At 39.5% G+C, this 8,748-nt stretch overlaps 1 long non-coding RNA gene across 2 annotated transcripts in view; it reads right to left on the bottom strand.

Moving 5' to 3' along the window:
• The window catches only part of LOC116088357, a 196,335-nt gene extending 193,774 nt beyond the window's left edge, over nucleotides 1–2,561 (bottom strand). For both annotated transcript variants that reach the window (XR_004117866.1, XR_004117865.1), the window contains exon 1: nucleotides 2,288–2,561. This is a non-coding gene — a long non-coding RNA (uncharacterized LOC116088357). The remainder of the gene's footprint in view (nucleotides 1–2,287) is intronic.
• Between the last annotated feature and the right edge of the window lie 6,187 nt (nucleotides 2,562–8,748).

The raw sequence follows: 8,748 nt of genomic DNA, 5'->3' as shown, positions 1-8,748 counted from the left end.
TGACCCTAGAGTGTGTTCAGGACAGGATCATGGCCTTCACAAGCATGTTTTTTTTTTTTCTTTTTCACTTCTGCTTAAAATGCATTTTCTTATTAGAAGCTCTATGTTATTTCATTGAGATATTAAATGATCAGTTCTGTTGACCATCTCCTTTCTCAACTTCTACTCCGGGATTAATCAACCTACACATACCAACTTGCAACAGCAAGCTGAAAGAGGGGCATTGGATATCCAAATATAAAAGCCTAATGCAGGAGAAAAACTAAAACTTACACGACCTGTTACTTGTTGGAGTAACCATCACATATAGAAATTACTCATTTTTCCGAACTATGATCCTCGCCTAAACTTTTGGTACTATACTGCTGGAGGCAATGACAGAAATGATTGTCTTTTACCTAGGTATACTTTTACAGGATTTTTATACTATTTTTAAATTGAGCATCTAAGAATCTCAGACTTCAACATCATCAAAAATTACTTTAAAGGTCGAGAAAAGTAACTACTGTATTCCTTGGATTTGCTGATTTTCCCCACAAAGAAACTATGAATGTTTTCTGAGGATATTTTCCTCTAGTTGACTATTCTCATTTAATCACAAGGCAACTAGCCAGTCTTCACATACATATGTACATATGCACATATACATACACATATCTACAGCAAATTCGATACAATCCATTTTGTTGTTGTGTGTGTATTATCTCATCAATCTCTCCTAAACAGTTGTACATCCTATTTCCTCTCAGAGTCTGCATTTGAGAGGGTGCTAAGTGCCACCATAGGACAAAGTCCTGGGTTCAAATTATGCAAGCAGTGAACTATTAAGCCCTTTAGCCATTCACATAAATCTACGTTCATTGAAGAAATTAGAAATTGGAACATCTAATTCACAGTGTTCCACCTTTCTGACCATCATGACAAATGCTTGTCATTCTGGGAGTTCTTTGCTGGTCACAATGGATGAGGTTGGTCACATGGATGTCATATTCCTGAGATGTCACTCTCCTGCTTCCTGTCTGCATGAGTTTTTACTTAGTGTATCTTCCCAGGATAGAAATGTCAGTTACTATATTCACACTCTGACAGTTTTACTTGTCTTTAAGAAATGATATTTTGTCAAAAAGCTCCCTTTTCGAAGTTAGTGGTTCCTCAAGCAAGCTTTGAAACATAGACTCTGGTTCTGGTTTCTGTCCATGAGAAGGAACTGAGGTTTGGACTCTCAGCAAAGTCAACTGAGTAGAGATGAGAAACTCTTCAGCTAATTACTCCATTTAACTCTATCAGCCAAGGGAGGCAGCAGAGAGGAGGCAGGGGATCAATTGTGATTTCACATTTGCTCCAGAGAGGTAAAGAAGGGCCAGCATTGAGAGGCACCTGCTGAGAAGAGTGAGGTGCAGAACTGCCAGGAACAGCCAGAGGAGCTGTCAGGACCATGCAGGGAGAAGTGCTGTGGCATTGACCACAAGCTTTTAGCAAGTGCTTTATAGAGCCCTGCTTGCTTGTACCCTGGCAAGAACAACTCAATACCAGAGCACATGGAATACTAAACCACACAAGTTGCTATGGGAGAGAAGAGGAGAGAGATCTGGGATTCCATTAGAGAGTCTCTCAAGGGGTAAACCTCAGAAATAGGGAATTCACAGGACACCTTAAATGTCAGCCGTCCACTCTGAGTCAAAGGAACAACTTTCACCAGCAAAGAAAAAGAAACAATTAGGAACTCAGAAGTTTGTGTAGTTTTAAAGGCCAATCAAAAAGTTAAACTTTTTAACACATCCATTTTAACCACAACATTGAAACACAACAGAGCAAGAAAAGAATATCCATAGAATTGGTAGCTTCTCCTGATATGTAGATCATGCTTACTAAGTTTTTTCCATTATCAAATTACATAACATTTCCATCCTCAAAAAAAAAAAACAAGTTCCCTTTCAAAAAGAAAATCCAAGAAATGAATTTCTTGAAGCCCGAGAAGCAGGAGCATCTTTTCTCCCTAGTCAGTTTTCCTTTTGGAGACTACAACACTCCCCTTAGACAATTCTGCCTGTATGTGTTCATATTTAATCATAAAACACATGGCTTCTTACTTAGCTTTATAAGTAGAAGGCCATCAGGTTTCCTTTTGCCTTTTCTCTCCCATACTTTAGTCATTAAAAAAACAGCAACAAAGGGAGATTTTCGTTTCTGGACACGGGATGGGTATTAAACAAAACTCTCAACCAAGAAACCGTAGACGTCCAGCAAAGAATCAGACACTCAAACTACCACAAGGACAGAAACTTACCTTTGACTCCTCTTAACAGTGCCAGGGCTACAGTGGCAGGGTCCCGCAGAGTTTTCCCCATGGGCAGAGCTGCAAGAACTGATAGATTCAAAGAAAGCAAATAGGAGCCTTAGCTACGAAAAATGTGGAAAAATCCAAGAATTAAACTGTCGTTCGTAATTTTGGTTAGAGGAGAGTACAGTCTATTTTGTAGAATATATGACTCAGTGCATATTTCTTTGCCACTGTTTTCGGGTTCACTTAACCATAAAGAGGGAAGACAGCTCACTGAAGCATGGCGGCTTGACAATAGGCTTTCTGCAGGTTAGCCAAATTCAACTGGCAAAAGCTCTCCCCACACCCTTTTGTCTGCTCCATTTGCACCATAATGTCGGACCTTCCTCGAATATTTCACAGATCTAGCCTGGCCATTTATCCTCAGAGATGGAAAAAGTCATTTTTGGTCCTGTCCTTAAAAGTTACTTTATAAAGTATTGTGCAGTTCTACCAACAAAAGATAGAAAAGGGCAAGTGCACTTCACATGGCCACAATTAGGGCTTCTGTTTCCGCTCTCCTGCCCTTGTCAAAGCTCTGATTTAGTTTTCCTCGGTTTTGTACAAGGGTCATTACAGATGTCTGCAGACAATTAGCATCTCCCCCCCACAGCACTCCCCAGCTCGATGATTAGCAAATTAAAACTTTGCATTCTTCTCTGTCCACTGAGACCTCTTGGGAAAGCTCAGCAGATGTGACTGTCTGTGAGGACTGGAGGCGGGCATCAAGGTGTTTGTCTCTACATTTGGGGAGCTAAATATTAAGTTAGCAATTCAGAATCCCATTAGGTCACATGCTCCAGTACTTAATGAAGCATTCAGCTCTGAAACTTAGAAACAATTGTATCCTTGATGGGTGGGTGGGAGGGGGGCTCACAGGAGCACTGTGCGTCTAGGCTGTACATAAGCTATGCCAACCCAACCCATTATAAACTGGACTTGGCATAGCATATGGACTGTTGAACGCATTTTCAGCCTCTGATGCAGAAACTGAGCCCCTGCTCTGCATAAGGGCTCTGTATAATTTTTAAAGTATTCACAACCTACAGAGTCGAGTAAATGCCAAACATAAATGAAGTATTCAAATGATCCAGAAGAGATCGGGTCTTCAGTTTCAAGCAGCAATTGAAACATAGGAAAACCTTTCTTGGATCCATCTTTGTTTTGGGAGAACAAATGTTTGATTAGGTTAGCAGACGGCAGAGGCGGAAGGCAAGGCTTTTGGCAGTAATACTCCAACCATATATAGGATAGAGCATCTACATAAAGGTCGGGTAAAAGAGGCCCAAATGTCAGGCTTTTGTTCAAAATATACACCCAGGGAAGGGGGGTGGAATACATATTTCTAAAGTGTATACACATAACTAAAGATTTTTTAAAGAATGTTCTCCATCTCTTCATTTTTTTTTCTTCATGATTTTGTGGTGGTAAATCCTACAGAGCGTCACAAAAATCTCTGCATGTAGAAATCAGTAGGTTATGCAAAGATTGAAGGCAATATTAGCTGTAAAACTGAAAGTCATGCATTGGGTAGCTGCATGGTCTTCCTCCTCAGTGTCTTCTGAAACTCAAAACATGGACAGTCAAACATCGTCCTAGGACCTCTGTTTCATAGTACCTGATTACACTGGCCAGGGTTTTTTTTTTTTCTTTTCTTCTGCAAAATGGATTACCAATGCAATGGGCCTAACTCTCTGTTGTAATTGGAAATCACTCTCCTGTGCCTAAAACAAAGAAGGCTATTGACAAATTCTGAAAAAGCTTGTGTGATGATTACGGCCATCTGTGTTTTCAAGTTCTACAGAGCCAAAGTGTTTGTAATTTCCTATCTCAATCCCAAAGTAGCTGTGGATGGAGAAGAGCTGAGAAGACAGGGCAGGAACAGGTCTACTTCATGACCATATTACCCAGAAACTCCCACAGGACAGGGTGGCTCAGGCCAGTAATCCCAGCAGTTAGGAAGCAAGTATTTCAATAAACTCAAGATCAAAGGAATTACATGGTGAATTACAGACCAACACAACTGGTTTTGAAAGATCTTACCATAAATAATAACGAGGAACTGATGATGATGATGATCACGATGATGATCATGATCATGATGATGAAGAGGGGGGGAAGGAAGAGGAGGAAGAGGAGGTGGAGGGGTACCACAGCAAACATGTATGACTCAAGCACTGGCTGAGTAAAGAAGTACATTCCTGGGATTGGCCAGTCTTGTAAGAACAGTCAACTAACTATAGGTTCAACCTCAAAGAATAAAGCTAGGCATGGATGCTAGAAGACACCAGATATCAACCTCTGCCCTCTCCACAAGAAACACACAGAAGCACATACATAATGGAAAAGAGAGAGATAGATAAAAATCAAATAAAAGAAAAGAAATTTTAAAAATATTCCCCACTCAATCAAAACATTGACATTAAATCACTACTACAGAAGGCTGAGGTCAATTAAACCATTTTTTTTCTTATTTCTAGGGTGCTCTAGAACCATAAAACGCAGCATTTAATTAAATTAGTTGAATTACCAAACAGGGTGTGACTTACAGCTCTGAAGCCCTTCCTTACCTGCGAGACTTTGTGTTACTAAGTTATTCCTTTTATCAAGCCAAGATTCTGCCACTCTCCATAGGGAAGCTTTGGTTTACTAATAAGGACACAGCAGCAGAGGTCTCTGATGCAAATGTATAAATATAAACTATGGTGACCAACTGATTGAAGGGACAGGCATCTCATTCGACCAATGCTGGCACCTGTAATATGCTGTTTTTACCAACTGACCACCTGGCTTCTTCGAGAGTCAAGAGAGGGGCCTTACCTCTGCCATTTCTCCCCGAAAGATGTTTTCTTTCTGATCAGGAACATGAGCTTTCTCATTTAATGAGAAGCAAGTGAAATTATTTAATCAAGGGATGGTACTCTGACCATGAGGGGAGAGTCACTACGGAAGCTGCTGTTCCTTTCTCACAATCATGCCAATGCTAAACCTTGGCTACCTTCAATGCTAAATCTAGCCCACATTTTGGGTTTCCTTCCAGAAGCTTGTATTCATGCTCATTATTCCTCTCTCAGTTCCATTACTTTATTCATCTTGATATGAATCTGTAGGGTAGCATTTCATGCAATGTTCCAGAATTCCCCAAGTATGTTTAGTCCTGTATAAGACAAATGAGGAAATAAAACAATGTATTTGGGTCCTTAGTTTGTTTTGTTTATGTATTAGTTAGTTTATTTATTTACTTATTTACTTATTTATTACGTGATCCAGAGCTGTCTACTTTTCTATGGAGAAAAGGAGCCAAGATATTTGCAACTAGCAGACTGTGTAATTTATAAATGTAAATGATTTTGTAAATATTTTATCCTTTTATGTTTTGGAGTGAATAGAATGGAGAGCAGATATAAGTCATGGTGGCCCATGATGACCTGGCTATCTATCTATCCAGCTTAGAGCAGTTCAGTCATTACCATGGGCTATATTACCTCTGGCAATTTCACCTGCTTTTCATTTCAGCCATGTGAAATGAATAGTGCCATGATTCCTGGTTTGCAGAAGAACACACAGATGGAAAGACAAATCAAATGACTGGACAACTGTCCCCTAAAATGACTAGGAAAAGAGGATTCAAATTTGGATCAAAGCTGCTCTGGGATTCCACACTGTTCCAAACAGTTAATTACCTTGTAGTCCACATAACTTTTTAAAGAAATGACTGAAAAAGTTAATAAATCAAAGACAAAATTTCTGAGAAAACGATAAAGAATATATAATATTGTTGCTTTGGTGGACTGAATGATTTGTAGTTTTATTGCATAATAATTAAGATGACTTTTTGGTATACCTGCTAAATGTGTGATCAATAATGTATTAAGAATGTAGAATGACCTCATTTTTTATTCCTTAGTATTCCCCAATTCACATGAACAAACACACAAACACACACCATAAATCATTTGTAAAATCAAGTATCTTAAAGAGAAGCTCTCTCTTTCTCTCTCTCTCTCTCTGTGTTTGTCTCTCTGTCTCTCTCTGTCTCTCTCTCTCTCTCTCTTTCTCTCTCTCTCTTTCTCTCTCTCTCTCTCTCTTTCTCTCATGTGTATGTATGTACACATGTGCATTTCTTCTTTCCCTTGCTTCCTTCCTCTTCCCTAGTAAGAGGACACTGTGACCAGATGGCCATATCCAAACTAGGAAACAAGCCTTTGTTATTGAAATCTGTGAGCACCTTGATATGGAATGACTAGCCTCTAGAAATGCAGCAAATGTAGATGTGCTGTTTATACCCATGTACTGTGGTGTTTTACATACCAGCCAACCATACCAGAGCACACCCTGGCACTGTCAGAGTAACCAGCTCTTATTCTCCCAGGACCCTTTGTAATGAAGCCCTGTTTGTTTGCTCAAATCTTACCCTTTGGGCTGAATTGACTATCAGATTTCCCAACATAATGTTTCAGACGGACTTCTAAAGGAGGCTCCGTTATTCCAACCTTTCTAGAAAGATCAGGAGAAGCTTTTCTAAAGATGTAGTGTTTGATCAGCCTGTACAAATGAGTGCTCTGTCTTAGGCTGAGACACATTGAGACAAAGGATAATAAAGCCTACATTCCTGTGAGGAAAGATGGTTCTATTAGAACAGATTGGAGAAAAAAAACTAAGGTATTAGTTATATGCAGTGATTTAATTACAAAAATTCATGAAACTCAAGGAAATGCTTGGGAAATTTAATTCTGTGTTGTTAGAAGTTTAGTTAGTTAGAGGATAGTTCCTATCCTCAGAACCCTAGATGATAATAACATTTCTTGCCCATAATGACAACCAACTTTTTCTATATTTTGTCAGATATCCTGTGGGAGGCAATATTTCCCCTGGTTGGAAATTGTTATAAAGGACTACAGAGAAGACTTAATAGTAGTACATACTTTGCCCAACTGGTTTGTCTTTTAGCAGAAGAATTGTTAAGATTCAAGGGATGTTGGGATCAATCAGGACATAAATGGGACTCTGTTGGAAAGAAGGAAGCAGCAAATGAGATACAGGTGGGACAGACCAGAGCTTGGCCTGCTTGTCTTCCCCTATGACTGGGTTTCCTGATGGATGGGATGTAGGGCATATATAAAAGATAGATGGTCGAATTCAGTTTTGAGCCTGAGTTAACTGGAAATAGATAGTATCAGTGGTTGAGACTAAGAGACTCCCTCTACTAGGATGGACAGAATAGAGATTTTTAGAGGGTGTGGATCTGTGTAGGGACAGAAATATTTAGAAAGTGGTTGTCATTCTCTTATGAACATATTTAACTTGACATTCTCTTGCCTATCCAAAGTAAAGAGGTTGAGCTAGCAGGTGGATTCATGAGCTGCAGGATCAGGGAGTAATTAGTGGAAACAAACATTGGGGAATTACACAAGGAACAATCATTCTGCCCTGTGTCTTTGGAAATCAAAAGTAAAAATTGATTTTACTCTGTCGGAGTCAGGATGTTGGCATTACCATATTTCCTATGCAGGCTGTAGACTTGTGGTTCTCAACCTTCTTAATGCTATGACTCTTCAATACTGTTCCTTATATTGTGGTGACTCCCACTACCCAAAGCACAAAATGTTTGTTGTTGTTGTTGCTACTTCATTGCTACTTTTAGGAGTTCTAATGTAAATCCCTGTGTTCTCCAATGGTCTTAGGTAACCCCTCTGAAAGAAGCATTAGACCTCCAAAGAGGTCATGACTCACAGGCTGAGAACTGCTGCTGTAGAAGATGATTAGCTTTCTAGACTTTTCTAATATTGAGCATTGTTTCTCTTGAATTTCTTGGTTCAGTGACCTTCAAAACCTATATCATATCATCTTTGTCTCCTCTCTATTTCCATCCTATGTCATCCTGCTTCTCTTCCTCTATCTTTTAAGTAACTCTGACTATAGTGGAGTAAGAATATAATACAGTATAATCTTCTCCCAGGAGCATTTTGGTGGTTTGAATGAGAATTTCCCTCATAGTCTCATATGTTTGAACATTTGGCACCAAGTTAATACAACTATTTGAGAAGAATTAGAAGGTATGGCCTTGTTGGAGAACATGTGCCACTGGGGATGGACTTTGGGATTTCAAAAGACTTCTGTAATTCCCAAGCATTCTCTCCACCTCCTGCTTTCTGATCAAGATGTGAGCTCTCAGCTCTTCCTGTTACCATCTCTGTGCCCTGCTATCATGGAGGCAAGCTTCTGAAACAGTAAGCCTAATGTTTTCTTGTGACAATGCTGACTAACATAAGCCTTTAGCTAACCACGTTGGAAATGTGTCTTTTGTAATAAGGTCACACATTCATAGAATTCAGGAATTCCAATATAGTAAGGCTTGGCGATCATTCTTTAGCCCCCCCTCCCCCCAGCACATGAACACTTAGCAAGGCATCTGGGTTCAGAGATGT

This window comes from Mastomys coucha, unplaced genomic scaffold, assembly GCF_008632895.1.
Source record: "Mastomys coucha isolate ucsf_1 unplaced genomic scaffold, UCSF_Mcou_1 pScaffold14, whole genome shotgun sequence".
NCBI lineage: Eukaryota > Metazoa > Chordata > Mammalia > Rodentia > Muridae > Mastomys > Mastomys coucha.
Note: the sequence above shows the minus strand (reverse complement) of the source record. Positions and strands in the feature narration are given on the sequence as shown.